The sequence below is a fragment of the Ovis aries genome, chromosome 1 (assembly GCF_016772045.2).
Source record: "Ovis aries strain OAR_USU_Benz2616 breed Rambouillet chromosome 1, ARS-UI_Ramb_v3.0, whole genome shotgun sequence".
Classification (NCBI taxonomy): Eukaryota; Metazoa; Chordata; class Mammalia; order Artiodactyla; family Bovidae; genus Ovis; species Ovis aries.
This window is the reverse complement of record NC_056054.1, coordinates 5,544,802-5,560,478: the sequence shown is the minus strand read 5'-3', so window position 1 is coordinate 5,560,478 and position 15,677 is coordinate 5,544,802. Positions and strand designations below refer to the sequence as shown.

Sequence of the window (15,677 nt, the reverse complement as noted above, 5' to 3'; positions counted from 1 at the left end):
GGCCGTTTTCTGATGTGTATTTTACTGGGAAAACCCTTTTGTATGGTAGGGAAATTGTGACGCTTTGTCGTAATGACAGCTCTCCCAGAAAACAGAAGGACGAATTGGCTTATGGAAAGAGGCCAACAGGGCCCAGGGGTGGAGTGGACACTCGGGCAGGGAATGGTGACCACCCCGCTCTTCCCTGTCCTGGAGGTCCAGAGACCACGGTCAGCTCTCTGCTCTGGCGCTGGCCTGGGCTCAAGCACGGTTTGAATTTGAGCGCCACTGCAGTTTGCTGAACAGCAGCAGCAGGCAGACGTGTTAACCTCCTAGCATCGCTGAGGGCTCCTCTGCGTCCCTGCAGGACTGGGTTCTGCCTCGTCCGCTCAGGCTCAGTTGGCCCGTCTTCACCACGGCCGGGCCCTGAGAGCGTGCAGTGCGACAGCTTCTGCCAGCGGCACGACTCCAGGACGTTCAGGACCTCTCAGCGTTGCGGTTGGCTTAGCGGCACTGACGCCTGCCCCGACGGCGCTGTCCTGGAGCTCGTGGGGATGGTGGCCTGAGGCCTCCCCTGCAGGTGTCTGTGGGTGAGTGGTCGGAGCCCAGGACCCGAGTCTCCGGTCCTCGCGGGTCAGGCTGGTTCTCCAGGGAATGGGGCTCCCCCTGCTCTGCACTGCGTGCGTCCTCCCCTCTTCCTCTGCCCTCCCCCCCGCCAGCATCTCTGCACCTGCTATCTCCTGCCCCTTGTCTGCACCTGGGGGCGGGGCCTGCCCAGGGACGCAGACACTTCCTTCCCCATCTTCTCAGTCCTGGTCCCCTCGGAGCCTCTGAAATGCCTGCAGTTACCTCTCCACAGCCTTCCAGGGTCCCCCAGCAGTCTCGTGTGTGTGTGTCTGTGTCTGTGTGTGTGTGTGTCTGTCTCTGTGTGTGTGTCTGTGTGTGTCTGTGTGTGTGTGTCTGTGTGTGTGTCTTCGCTGCCTTCAGTCAGCTGATGAGAACCTGCTATGTGCTAGTGAGCATGTGCCTTCAGGGTCTCCCAGGGCACCGGTGTGGGGCGGCGGGCAGCCAGTGTTGTCCCGAGGCCCCTCTGGAACATGCGTGGATGTGCGTGACTAAATGAGAAGCAGCGTTGTGGCCTCTGTTCGGTGTTTGCTGCCTCATCCCTGTCCTTAAAGGTATCTTGAGCTTCCCTAGTGGCTCAGACGGAAAAGAGTCTGCCTGCAGTGCGGGAGACCCAGGTTCGATCCCTGGGTTGGGAAGATCCCCTGGAAAAGGAAAGGCAACCCACCGCAGTATTCTCGCCTGGAAAACTCCGTGGATGGAGAAGCCTGGCAGGCTACAGTGTATGGAGTCGCAGAGAGTCGGACACGAGTGAGAGGCTTCATTTTCTTCTCTTTCACTTAAGCACCTTTACTTAAACAGTGTTTTCTTTTAAAGAAGCAGCTCATCTTCATGGAATCTTCCCAAAACGTTCCCTGTCATTTTTAAAGCAAAAAGAAATCCCTCTTATTGAATTTCCCATTTAATCAATTTGTATAATGTTTAATCAAATGATGTAATTATGGCTACTCTTATTAAAACTTCCGTTTAATCGATTTGTGTAATATTTAATTAAGTGACGTAGTTAGTTGTAAGTGCAGCGGATGTAAGGAGGTTTGGAAACACTGCAGGCACGTGAAGACCAAGTTCTCCGCCCGCGGTGGGGGCTCCGGGTGTGGTGAGCCTGTCGCAGCTGGTATGATCGAGTGCCTCCTCAGTGTGTTGGGCGCCATGTTGGTTGGTTATGTTTATCTTTCAATTTGCATTAAAAAGAAACCTAGACTTCAGTTCATCAGTATTGTGGTTCAGCTGCACAGTTGTGGCCAACTCTTGGTGACCCCATGGACTGCAGCACGCCTGGGCTCCCTGTCCTTCACCATCTCCTGGAGCTTGCTCAAACTCGTGTCCATGGAGTCGGTGATGCCATCCAACCGTCTCATCCTCTGTCGTTCCCTTCTCCTCCCGCCCTCAATCTTTCCCAGCATCAGGGTCTTTTCCAATGAGTCAGTTCTTCACATCAGGTGGCCAAAGTATTGGAGTTTCAGCTTCAGCATCAGTCCTTCCAATGAATATTCAGGACTGATCTCCTTTAGGACGGACTGGTTGGATCTCCTTGCAACGAAGGGTCTTGAGTCTTCTGCAGCATAATACTACTTGGGCTGCACATACTCTATAATAAAGGTTTGATTGAAGAGGAGTAAGTGACAGTGTCACATGGGGCCCGAAGGTGGCAGCGAACCGTGCAGGTGGGATGTGACGCTTGAAGCTTGGGAAGCGGCCAGGGAGCCACGCAACTGAGGCTGAAGCTTGGAGGAACCAATTTGATGATGAGCTCTTGAGGAAAGTGTCAGTGGGCGGCCACCTCGTCCTTGACCCCTGTCTCCCCCTACTCTTTGTCACTTGTCTGGCTTCATGAGCAGCACAGTCCACGCCCTGGTGGGCCAGGTGCTTGGCCCTGGTGACCCACAGACCCCGCACCCCCTTCCGCATTCCTGTAACCTGGGAGAAGGTTGGGGAAAAGTATTAACGCACAGATTTGCATAGTTCATATTCTAGATGTTTGCTTTATTGGAAAGAGTCGTCTTTTCTTTTATCTTGACTTTCCTCTGTTCCTCGTGTCCTTTTCTTTTTTCTGTAAAGTCACTACTATTTCCTGAGATGGGAGAGGGAGGCTTGTCTCTTTCGAACCATCTCCTGTTGACTTCAGGGGAAGTAGTCCCTTCTTTTCAAAAGAGAAGATGTGGGAGAGAGAGGTTTTTCTTCTGAGAAAGCTGTACCCTCCCACAGGGGGCTTCCCTGTGTCCTCAGGACCCTGACCTCCCTGCTCATTACTGCGCGGCCTGCGGTGACCCCTGGGAAGGCAGAGAGACCAGCAGCGTGAGGTGCACCTGTTCTTGGAGGCCTGTGTGTCTGGGCGTCCCAGCGGGGCTCCCGGGACAGCCGTCTGATGGGTGATGCCTACAGCCACCCCCGGTGCGGGGGCAGTGGTCCGGCAGGCACGGCGCTCGGGACCAAGTCGGCAGGCAGAAGAGGAGGCCCCGGGGAAAGTGCATGCAGATGGCCGGGAAGGGGTCTCGGAAGGGCTCAGCTCGCGCTGCCTGAGGGGCTGAGTGTGGTTGAGTAGCTACACGCAAAACAGTGGGGCGAGGACCATATAAACCCAGCGGGTGGGAACACGGGCCCAGGCCCGGCAAAGCAGGGAACGGTTACGGGAGGCCAGCACAGGCTCTGGCTGCCGCCATTGGCTGCTCATGGCTGGCCTCTGGACATTCCGTAGGATCGCAGCGGTGTCTGATTAGCCTGGGAAAGTGACCAGCCTCAGACCCCCCCCAGAGTGAGGGATGCGCACATGCGGGGGCATGGGGAGCGGAAGGGTCACTCAGTCACGTAAAGGAGCGCCAGGTTTCAAAGCACGGCCGCCGACAGCGCGTCTGTGTGTGGGGCGCTGTGGGGCGATCGCGAGGCTCCAGCGTCTTGTCAGCGGGCACGTGCCCCCGTGGTTACCACTTCTGCTCTTTCCATCGCAAGGGGTGCGGGATCCATCCCTGGTTAGAGAGCTGAGATCCCACTGGCCTCGTGGCCGAAACACCAGAACGTAGAACAGAAACAGTATTGTGACAGATTCAGTAACGACTTTAACAAGGGTTCATAAAAAAAGAAAATCTTACAGGTTAATCAGAACAGGATAGGGTGGGAGGTGGGACAGGTGTTCGAGAGGGAGGGGACCTGTGGCTGATTCCTGTTGATGTCTGGCAGAAACCCACACAATATTCGTAAAGCAGTTATCCTCCAATTGAAAATAAATAATTTAAAAAAAAAATAAAACAGGAAAGGAGCTGAGAATCTGCCAAGAGCGGAAACGCCTCTTCCTTCCCTGCTGAAGGGGCCTTGCTCAGGAGTGTAAGGAGGGTCTTGGGGGGCCGACTCCCCGCCCATGCACGTTGTCACCAGGGAGTGTGGAGCTGTGCGTGCTTGGGCGCGGTGCGGAGAAGCAGGTGAGCCAAGCTGTTAAGAACCTGTCTGGACAAGAGGGTGCCTTTGGCTTCTGGGGCCGGGTATTTCCGTAGTTTAGAAACAGGCTGGAGGTACGGGGGCGTGACCCCCAGGGGTGGATGAGGTGACGTGGAAGAGGAGCCCACAGAGGCTGCTCCAGCTCAGAGCAGCTGCCTGTCCCCTCCGATGGGGTTTCACTGGCTTTTCCTCCTCTCTCAGTTGATGCTTTTGCCGCTTCGGTTGTGGCTCATTCTTCCTGATTCTTGGTGTAACGGGACAGACAGGGCTTGTGATGGAACGCAGAAGTTCCCGCCTGCTCCTTCCTCCCCTACTCCGCTCCCTGAGACCTTGTAACCGGTTCTGCTCCTCGCGCTCTGGGTGGTCACCTTCCACGTCCCCACTTGGGATCCTTACAGAGCGCGTTCCTTCCTTCTTAGGGGCCAGCGGGTTAAGTGGCTTGGGCCCTGGTAGCCATCACCGGCTTATTTTTCCAGTACGGTCTCTTAAGAAGAAATGTATGTGGTCTTGTCCCCAGTTCCTGCCACTGATCTCCTAAAAACCCTTGGCATTTCCTGGGTGATAGGCGCGCCCTTGGTTACTCCTGAGCCCCTTGAGTCGCAGCTGAGCTGGTGCTGACACGGTGACTTAGGAGGAGGCCCTGGGTAGCCTTGGAGGAGGCAATGGCACCCCACTCCAGTACTCTTGCTTGGAAAATCCCATGGACCGACGAGCCTGGTGGGCTGCAGTCCAAGGGGTCGCTAAGAGTTGGACACGTCTGAGCGACTTCACTTTCACTTTTCACTTTCATGCTTTGGAGAAGGAAATGGCAGCCCACTCCAGAGTTCTTGCCTGGAGAATCCTAGGGACGGGGGAGCCTGGTGGGCTGCTGTCTGTGGGGTCGCACAGAGTCGACCATGACTGAAGCGACTTAGCAGCAGCAGCAGCAGCTGAGTAGACTCGGAATGGAGTGAGTGGTCATCAGACCAATCAAGTAAACAGAGCTGGAACTTCCCTCCCCTCCCCCGACCTCTGGGGAGGGAAGAGGAGCTGGAGATTAATCTCTGTAAATAGAACTCCTGAGCAGTGAACACCTGGAGCTCCAGCTTCTGCATGACTTGCCTACACATGGCCCCCGTCCGGCGCCTCCTCACTTGTGTCCTTTATAATAAACAGGTAAGTAGACTGTTCCAGAGTCTGGGAGCCTTTCTGGTAAATTATGGAACCCAAGGAGGGGAGGTGGGGACCCCTGGATCAGAGCTGGCCATGCTGAGGGATGGCAGGCGCCTGACTGATCCTCGTTGGCATCCGAGGTGGGGGCGAGCTTGTGGGTCCAGGCCCTTAGCCGGTAGGGCCTGACACCAGTTCTGGGTAGTGTCCCAGTGTGCCTGAATCTAAGCCTGAGGCCATACCGCCCTGACCGCGCCCGGTCTCCTCTGATCTTGGAAGCCAAGCAGGGCCGGGCCTGGTTAGTAGTTGGATGGGAGAGTGTGCTGAATCTCAGGCACCACATGGAGGACCGGGAGTTGGAGCTGTTCCATCAGCTGTTGGTGTGGAGGAAACGCACACGTTTGGTGTCAGAACTGTTGTGGCTGGAGAAGGTCTCAGTCAGTGATGCTGCAGGGCCCGGAGCAGAAGGAGCCACAGACTCTGAAATCTGCGCAGCAGGTTTGTGCCCCTTCTCTGACCCCCAGGTACTGTGAAGCTCTCCCGTCAGGGCGGCGGGCCGCTGGGGGTGACTCACCCGCCCTGTGCTTGGCAGCAGAGACTGATCAGCAGCTGCTGGACGACTGGTCCGGCCACACTGCCCGCCCCTGCTCCCAGCCGGTGCAGTGCCGTTGTCCAATCACAGGTCAGCTTAGTGGAGGCAGCTAGCGCATTTCCCTGCATCATACGTGTGACATCGAAGAGGGGCAAGGCATGTGAGTAAGCTCAGGGTCACATGGGGTTCCTCGGGCAGCTTGAAGTTTAGGAGGTTTCAAGTACATTTTATATCCGTGTGTATTTCTTATTTAGTAGTGTCAGGTAGAATAAAGGATGTCTTCCTGGTAATCCCTTGACATCTTGACCGGTCCAGGGCTCCCCAGCACACATGGACATGTCCTCCACTCTCTGCTTGGGGATGGCATTTAAAGCTGCATCTTACGTGACTCTCCGTTTTGTTCCTGATAGTACAGGAGGGGTGCTCTCTGCAGCAGAGATAGGGTTCGGGCATTGTTTACCTGTGTGCCGTGGGTCTGCATCCAAACCCTCTATCTTGACACTCGTCTCATTCTCCAGGCTTTTAAAATTGGGCTGCGCGTGTGTGTGTGTGTGTGTGTGTGTGTGTGTGTGTGTGTGTGTGTGTGTGTGTGTGTGTGTGTGTGTGTGTGTGTGTGTTATCAGCGCAGGCTCCAGCTGCACCGAGGTTTGTGAGGTTTATTCTAGCCAGGAATACAGGCGGTGCTCAGGGAACATTTGCGCTCTGTGACCTGGGACCTTCTTCTCTTTGTGATGAGTTGACCCGGCATCTGGTCTTGAGAACTTCATTGTGTGTGTCTCTGGGACGTTCACCAGCGGTCATGCTGCGTGCTCACGGCCACTGTGAGCACCGCAGAGACGCATCCCTTTGTACCCTCCTCCGGTGGGCTGCCTGGCATGGCGGTCTGGCCATGTCAGCCCAGCCTGGTGATGCCAACAGCCTGCACGCTTTCCTGGGCTCCCTGGGGGCTGGCAGAGCTGTCCTTGGCTTCTCCCTCTGGTCAACCCTGCTTCTCCCCGCCCCCACAGACATCTATCCGGCATCCACACCATGCCTGCCACACTCCACCCCTGCAGTCTCTCCGCAGTCCACTTTCTTGCGGTCCCCTAGCATATCTGCCCAGTGGAAACACAATGTAAACCTCGAGTCTTATGAAATTCTCACATTGCCACATAAAAAGCTGAAAGGGGGCAGGCGGAATGACTTTACCCGAGACGTGAATACGTGATATCTAAACCAGCACACCCACAGTCCCATCTTGCCGATCCACGCAGTCTGGGATTTACTGGGGGAGGATGGGTTCCATCCTTTGGACTGTGGGGCGCTGTCCACTCACGGCACATCTGGGTCGAGCCCGCCTCATTTCAACTGCCGTAGCCCGTGGGCTCTGCTGGACAGCTTTGATTTAATCCCAGCTGTCTTGACCCTCTGCCCGGAACCTTGGCCGGGATGAGCGCTGCCTCACTGACTGCCTGCTTGGAATGGACTCCCGTGTGTGTTTGGAAGCCATGGAACCCTCTCAGGTCACCTGCTGGGTCGGTGGTGGCCCAGAGTCCTCACAGCGCACGACTGTGTGGTCGGTGGGCAGGCCGGCGCGGGGGGTGATTTTAGGTGACTCTTCCAAGCACGGAGTGTGTTGGCCTTCACCCTCCGATGGCTTCTGGGCTAATTGAGCCCTAAACAAAAAGGGCTTTCATCGTGGGCTTGTCCGCCCCTCCTCCAGGAGGCAGGGCGGGCTGGCCGTCCCTGAAATGTCACCCTCTGTCAGCGCTGCACAAAAGCCTCATGTCTGCGGCTCTGAGCTGATAGATGGCCTTTGTGCTGATTGAAAAACCCCAAGCTGGGCCTGGTGTGAACAGGGTTGGGGGGTAGAGGGCGGTGCTCACAGGGGCCAACCCAGGGTCAGCGGTGATGGGGCCTTCGTCAGGACCACCCGTCATGAGAGGCAGGGCACCCTGTATCTGGACTGGACTCTGAGGGCCAGAGCCCGGTGGGCATGGAGCCCGGAGCTGGGCCTGGGCCCGGGACCCGCTGGGCACCCTCCCCGTGGGTCCCATGCCCTGCCTGCCTTACCGCTCCTGGCATCTTTGTGAGAAACCAGCAATGATCATGTCACTGTCTTCTCACCAAGATGCCAGGGGTAGTAAGGAGGGCAGGCCTGACATGGTGGGCTTCCCTGGTGGCTCAGACAGTAAAGAGCCTGCCCGCAGTATGGGAGACCACGTTTGATGCCTGGGCTCAGAAGATCCCCTGGAGAAGGGAATGGCACCCCACTCCAGTATTCTTGCCTGGAGAATCCCGTGGACAGAGGGTCCCCTGGAGAAGGGAATGGCACCCCACTCCAGTATTCTTGCCTGGAGAATCCCATGGACCAAGGGCTGTAGTCCACGGGGTCACAAAAAGCTGGACAGGACTAAGAGACTAACACACACAGCGAGAGGCTGGAGACCTTAAAGATGGTAATGGGTGCTCCTGGTGCCACTGACATCCGTGGTTAACGTGTGTAGGGTGGTGAATTTTATGTTGTATATATTTTCACCAGAATTAAAAAAGAAATCACAACGCACTATTTACATATTTGTGTTTTTAAAGCTTGACAGTTTTTCAGTTTTAAGGTGAAAGTTACCCTTCTAAAGTATATTCCTGTCTACATGCCTGTCGTACAAATCCTGCATCTTAGGCATCTGTTTCTGTTCAGACGTATAAATATGGATCTTAAAATTGTTTTCTTTTGATAGTTCAAGTCTTAGAAGAATTAAGAGTTTTGTTATCACCTGTTGCAATTGAAAGATACCCAGTTTAATCACCTTGGAAAGAGACTCAGGAAGCAAAGTGATGGTGTCCTCAGCTTTTGTCCCGTTTCCAGGGTCTGTTGGCCAGATTACGGCTTTTAGGTTAGGGAAGGGTGTGCTGCAGACCCGGATGAGTCTGCCCAGCGAGGCTTCAGGAATGAAAGTGAAAAGTGTTAGTCGCTCAGTCGTGTCCGACTCTTTGTGACCCCATGGCCTGAAGCCCACTTGACTCCTCTGTCCATGGAATTCCCCAGGGAGGAGTACTGGAGTGGGTTGCCATTTTCTCCTCCAGGCGATCTTCCCGACCCGGGGATCAAACCTGAGTCTCTTGCATTGCAGGCAGGTTCTTTACTGTCTGAGCCACGAGGGTGGAAGGGGAAAAAAAAGCCAAGAGAGAATCTCGGAACGGCTCTGGGAGAGGTGCTTGCTCTGTTTCTGAGCAGTGGGGAGGGAAGCTGGAGGGTTTCGGCCGTCATGGCGCGGGCCTGCCACGGTGATGGTGAAGGACAGCTGCTACCCGCTGCCCTTACATTGTGACTTCCCAGCTCACACCGCACTACCGCAGAGCTTGTTGCATTGTCTGATGAGCGCGTGAGGGATGGAGTGGGGTTTTCTTACCAAGAAGCTGAAGCTCAAAGAGATTGATGCTTTGAAACTTACACTGGGACCGGGGGTGCTGAGACTCCAACCTTGTTCTTTGACGCTAAAGTAGGATGATTATCTGTGATGCTCAGTTTTTAAAGGACCGAGTGTGAAACTGATGAAAATACGTGAATGGAAGCCATTTAAAAAGAAAACAAAAACTAAAACCCTAATGAGGTTATTACCATGGATGTCCTTCAGCCACAGGGACATCCTGAAGTATGACCACAGTTGGTGGCAAAGCTTGAAACCTGTAAGAAGAAAGCTGTGTGATGTGGTTGTTTGAAGAGCGAGCAGGAAGGTTTCATTGTTCTGTGTTTACCCTGGAAGATCTCGAAGGCTTTCAAGAAAGAACCTCAGGGGTTACAGCAGCCTTTCAGGAATGACAGCTGTTTGTACATCCGGAGAAGGTGGTATTGTTGCGGAGAGTGCCTGGGAGGGACGGGGGTGATGCTGGACATAGGCTGCAGGAGTCAGGAGGTGATGGAGTGATGGTGGACACGCTGGAGGAGTCAGGAGATGACAGGGCGATGCTGGACACAGGCTGGAGGAGTCCGGAGGTGACGGGGTGATGCTGGACACGGGCTACAGGAGTCAGGAGGTGACGGGGTGATGCTGGACACAGGCTGGAGGAGTCAGGAAGTGACAGGGCGATGCTGGACACAGGCTGGAGGAGTCCAGAGGTGACGGGGCGATGCTGGACACAGGCTGCAGGAGTCAGGAGGTGACGGGGTGATGCTGGACACAGGCTGGAGGAGTCAGGAAGTGACAGGGTGATGCTGGACACAGGCTGGAGGAGTCAGGAGGTGACAGGGTAATGCTGGACTCAGGCTGCAGGAGTCAGGAGGTGACGGGGTGATGCTGGACACAGGCTGCAGGAGTCAGGAGGTGACGGGGTGATGCTGGACACAGGCTGGAGGAGTCAGGAGGTGACAGGGTGATGCTGGACACAGGCTGGAGGAGTCAGGGGGTGACGGGGTGATGGTGGATACAGGCTGGAGGAGTCAGGAGGTGACGGGGTAATGCTGGACTCAGGCTGCAGGAGTCAGGAGGTGATGGGGTGATGGTGGACACACTGGAAGAGTAAGGAGGTGATGGGGCGATGCCGGACACAGGTTGGAGGAATCAGGAGGTGACGGAGTGATGCTGGACACAGGCTGGAGGAGTCAGGAGGTGACAGGGTAATGCTGGACTCAGGCTGCAGGAGTCAGGAGGTGACGGGGTGATGCTGGACACAGGCTGCAGGAGTCAGGAGGTGACGGGTGATGCTGGACACAGGCTGGAAGGAGTGGACACATGGTGGTTGGAGGAATCAGGACGGAGTGATGCTGGACACAGGCTGGAGGAGTCAGGAGGCTGACAGGAGGTGTGGAGGCTCAGGCTGCAGGAGTCAGGAGGTGACGGTGTGCTGGACACAGGCTGCAGGAGTCAGGAGGTGATGGGGTGATGCTGGACACAGGCTGGAGGAGTCAGGAGGTGACAGGGTGATGCTGGACACAGGCTGGAGGAGTCAGGAGGTGACGGGGTGATGGTGGATACAGGCTGGAGGAGTCAGGAGGTGACGGGGTAATGCTGGACTCAGGCTGCAGGAGTCAGGAGGTGATGGGGTGATGGTGGACACACTGGAAGAGTAAGGAGGTGATGGGGCGATGCTGGACACAGGTTGGAGGAATCAGGAGGTGACGGAGTGATGCTGGACAGAGGCGGGAGGAGTCAGGAGATGACGGGTGATGGTGGACACAGGCCAGAGGAGTCAGGAGGTAATGCTGGACTCAGGCTGCAGGAGTCAGTGATGGTGGACACAGATGCTGGCTGGAGGAGTCAGGAGGTGACGGGGTGATGCTGGACACAGGCCGAAGGAGTCAGGAGGTGACAGGGTGATGCTGGACACAGGCTGGAGGAGTCAGGAGGTGACGGGGTAATGCTGGACTCAGGCTGCAGGAGTCAGGAGGTGATGGGGTGATGGTGGACACACTGGAAGAGTAAGGGGGTGATGGGGCGATGCTGGACACAGGTTGGAGGAATCAGGAGGTGACAGGGTGATGCTGGACACAGGCCAGAGGAGTCAGGAGGTGACGGGGTGATGCTGGACACAGGCCGGAGGAGTCAGGAGGTGACAGGGTGATGCTGGACACAGGCTGCAGGAGTCAGGAGGTGACGGGGTGATGGTGTACACGCTGGAGGAGTCAGGAGGTGACGGGTGATGCTGGACACAGGCTGCAGGAGTCAGGAGGTGATGGGTGATAGTGGACTCTGGCTCCAGGTATCAGGAGGTGACGGGGTGATGCTGGACACAGGCTGCAGGAGTCAGGAGGTGATGGGGTGATGGTGGACTCAGGCCACAGGAGTCAGGAGGTGAAGGGGTGATGCTGGACACAGGCTGCAGGAGTCAGGAGGTGACGGGGCAATGCTGGTCAGGCCACAGGATTCAGGAGGTGACAGGGCAATGCTGGTCAGGCCACAGGATTCAGGAGGTGATGGGTGATGCTGGACACAGGCTGGAGGAGTCAGGAGGTGATGGGTGATGGTGGACACAGACTGGAGGAGTCAGGAAGTGATGGGTGATGGTGGACTCAGGCTCCAGGTATCAAGAGGTGACGGGTGATGCTGGGCACAGGCTGGAGGAGTCAGGAGGTGATGGGTGATGGTGGACACAGACTGGAGGAGTCAGGAAGTGATGGGTGATGGTGGACTCAGGCTCCAGGTATCAGGAGGTGACGGGTGATGGTGGACACAGGCCGCAGGAGTCAGGAGGTGACGCCAGCCCTGCCGAAGGAGAAGAGATGTCTGGTCCCAGATGTGGCTCCAGGGCTCCCGATTGTGGTTTCAGAACGTTTGGCCCCGGGTTGACCCTGACCTTGGAGATGTGTGAGCGGGCTGCGCTGGCGGTGCTGCTCCGTGTCTCAGTGTGGCCATGTGTCGTGGCCATTGAGTGTCACACCACGGCTTTCAGTGCCCCGAGGCCAGGACTCCCGCCCTGTCCAAGTGTGCTGGCCAGGTCTGCGCTCTGGAGATGGGTGTTGCCCCAGGTGTCCCCGATGGCCCATTGAGAACCACGCGGGCCCCCTTTAGAGGCAGCAGCAGCTCCTTGCTCCGACAGAAGCCCCGCTGCTGGGTCATGGGCTTGCTGCATAGTAATGTGGTCAGGTTTGAAGGGCAACCTCGAGGTCAAAGGAACGCCCAGAGTTGGGCTTCTTACACTGAAGGGCAGCATCCCTTTAGCAGGATGTGCAAACGTGTTTCTCAGCAGGCCTTGCATCACAAGCATGGACCAGACATCGAGGGTTTTTGCTGCCGGAGTGGTGACCCGAGGGAGCTGGGAGTCCGCCAGAACTCGGGCACCCGGGGACCAAGCCCGTCTCTCCATCGCTGGCAACTAGAGTTTGGGGCCAGTGCGCCTCCTCCCAGCCTCCCAGGAAAGCCAGCGTGCTGCACCGGGTCCTGCGTTTCCTCTCTAACACTCTGACCCCGGCCAGCAGCTTCGGCAAGAATTTACAGAACTGGGTTTTTTTTTTTTTTTTTTTTTTTTTGATGAAATGTGTTCCTGAAGCTGGGGGAGAATGTCCCCTGTGTTTTAAAGTTGGAATGGTTCCCTAGTAAACTGGCCATCCCCAGACCTCTGTACACATTTTCTAGGATAACCGTCTCTTCGCCCTGACAGGTAGAGGCTGAAGGCCAACGCCAAGGTCCCGGCGCAGCTTGGAGGAGGCCGAGGTTGGGCAGGCCACCCCCGCGTGGCCATCACCGTTGGAGGACCACGGCCACGGGCATGTTCCCAAAGGAGGGTGTTTGGGCCCAAGTGACTGTCTCGGGTCAGTAGTTGTCTGCTGGGAAGAGGGCACACTTGGGTCTGTGGAAGGAGGGTCCCCAGCTGTCTTGTGGAGGCTGGAGGCCATAGGTGGGTTTGGAGGGGACCCTTAAAAAAAGATCTCACAGAAGTGAGTCTATTTTTACTAAATAAATTTTTTTCCTTTCTAAAAACTCAAAAGTTAACAGGTACGTTCAGATCTATTACACATCATGTTCTCACCCGTTGGTATCCACCGTCATCTTAATTTCTTCTGGGGGTGGTCAGCTCCTTGTTTTGTGCAGACCCCCCAAATGAAGCTGATCTGGTCACCTCTCTTTAGTTGGAGAAGTTCTTGAGATGGTGGGGTGGTGGTGAAAAGCCGTAGCCACATGCTGCTGGGGTTTGCGCCAAGCAGAGCTAAATGGAGTAACCACTTAACCGCTAAGGTTACGGATCACAGCGGACACCGCGGGCATGTCGAGACGGGTTCTGACTGCAGATTAGATGTGGGCGGGGGCAAGGGGAGGTGGGCTCATCAGCTAGTCAGGTGCAGATCGGGGAAGTGAGGCGGAAAAGTGATACCTCCTGTTTAAACAGTAGGTGTGAGGATGTTAGTTGACTCTGGGCTCCGTATGACTCAGCTCTGTGGCGTGGGAGCATTTGTGTGTGTACAATGGTGGGTGTGTGTACAGGTGGGTGGCTGAGCCCTCAGGTTGCCTGCAGGGCATGCCATCTGGGAGAAGTAGGAGCCACTGATCCACCCCTGGCAGACCACCCAGGCTGACCTCCGCCAGCTCCCCTCGCAAGGGTGTTCTGGATGTGGTGGGATCCACCGGGTGTGGGGCAGTAGCCTGGGGAAGGTGCTCACCTGGCGGCTTTCTTGTGCACGTTTCGCTGGAGTGCCATTCGGCTTGAAGAATTTGCACCAGGAGAATTCGTGTGTGTCACTGGCAACCCCGTCAAGACACAGAAAATGACCGAGGCGGCGGTTTTCAGTCCCTTGCAAACAGACACTTTCTCTGACTCCGTGGTTAGTTCATTCTTGTGCCGGTTAGTGAGGAACCACTCCCTAAGTCCTTATTTGAATGGATGAATCAGTGCCTCGAGTTGAATAAGTTTTGAACTGTTGTAGGGAGGTCTTACCCAAATATAAACATGGCTGTAATAATAGAACCCCTTTGATTGATATGTCACTGATTAATTACACAAACACCTCTTACCTCCTCATTACGTGAAGAGCTTTCTCCTAGGGATCAGCAAGTGGAGACATGGGAAGGAGTCCCAGTCAAACAGAACCGAGTGCAGACGGAGATAGAGGCAGTTAGAGGGAATTAGAGACGGCACTTGTTCATTTCTGCATCTTCCTGGTGACGATCGGAGGTGTGCCTTGACTTGCGAGCTCACCGGGGGCCCTACTTTCCTTGAAGGACTGGCAGGACTGTGTTTCCTCTGTGGCACAGGGGTCTCTTGTATTGGAAGGATGCTCAGGGCAGGGGTGGTCGTGAATGGAGCCGCCTCCGTGGAGGTGGGGACCCAGTGGGAAGCCCTAGGTCCTGCGGCTCCCGTATAGCTTCCCAGGAGCTGAAGTCCAGTCCTTTGCTGAGTGTAAGGAACTTGATCACTTTCCCTGGAGGATTTTGTTCAAGCCCCTGCTAAATGAAAATTGTCATGGGGGAGGGTAGTTCTCAGAGTTTATTATGGATCAGGTATCTTAGAGTGCAGGGAAAGCTGTGGTTCTTTCTCCTTCTAGCAGCCTTCCACGATCACCCCCCAGGGTCCCTCCCCTCATTTCCACCCCCCACCCTGGTGCTTGTCCTCGCTGCTGAGATGGGCAGACTTCTTTGGAACCCGAGACACTGTGACTGCCTGCACGCCGGGTCAGGTCTGGCCTCTGATGATGTTTAACTCCTCCGCATTAGTGAAATCCTGATTTAGGATAGTAATTGGCTTTTAGGAGAGCTATTAACAGGGCTCCAGAGATGAGTCATTAAGAAGTTACACTCTATCTGTTTAAGTGCCTCAATTCCTTTTTGGGAAAATTTCTAGATTTCCTGAAATTCACAGAGGGATGCACATTGTTCTTTCTATTCCTTTTACATCCTTTTTTTTTTTTTTTTTAACTTGGGGATTATTAGTGTAAATTACAGACCAAGAATGCCAGAAACGTCTTGACTTAACTAAAATTTATCCCAGGGCTCAGTGGCTACAGCTGGCCTCCCTTTATAGGTTGTGTGGGGGATTGTTGTTACTGATGGGACTCTTTCAAGACTCTTCCAGCACAGGTGGGTCCCACGTGGCTTGTTCTCCGAGCAGGTTTCAGAATTTTAACTGGCCCCTGAGGTTAGCCGCAGCTTGGATTTCCTGCTCCCCTGCATGCTTGGGGCTTACTTGCTTGTCTCCGTGTTGAAATACAGCTGTGCTTCCTCCACCCGGACTGTGTCTGCATCAGTCAGTCAGGACTTCGGTAACGACAGTGCCACGCGCCGAGGGGCTGAAGCACCACGCGTTTCTTTCTCGCACTTCTGGAGGCCGGAAGTCCAAGGGCAGGGCACCAGCGGATTTGGTTCCCTGTGGGTCTGTGCTTCCTAAATAGCCATCTTCTCACCGTGTCCTTCTGTGGCAGAGGGGCCAGGGAGCTCTCTGGAGCCCCTTTTATAAAGGCATTAATCTGTTTCATGCCTGCCTGCTAATGCAGGAGACT

General features: G+C 55.4%; 1 protein-coding gene and 1 long non-coding RNA gene across 5 annotated transcripts in view; both read left to right on the top strand.

The window, feature by feature from the left end:
• Positions 1-15,677, top strand: part of AGAP1 (ArfGAP with GTPase domain, ankyrin repeat and PH domain 1) — a 576,306-nt gene that overhangs the window by 72,239 nt on the left and 488,390 nt on the right. The gene's annotated exons all lie outside the window — the stretch shown is intronic.
• The window catches only part of LOC121818811 (uncharacterized), a 73,941-nt gene continuing 68,264 nt past the window's right edge, over positions 10,001-15,677 (top strand). Inside the window, exons 1-3 of the long non-coding RNA XR_009600460.1 lie at positions 10,001-10,441; positions 10,622-10,946; positions 11,015-15,677. The exon at positions 11,015-15,677 is cut by the window's right edge and continues 68,264 nt beyond it. This is a non-coding gene — a long non-coding RNA (uncharacterized LOC121818811). The remainder of the gene's footprint in view (positions 10,442-10,621; positions 10,947-11,014) is intronic.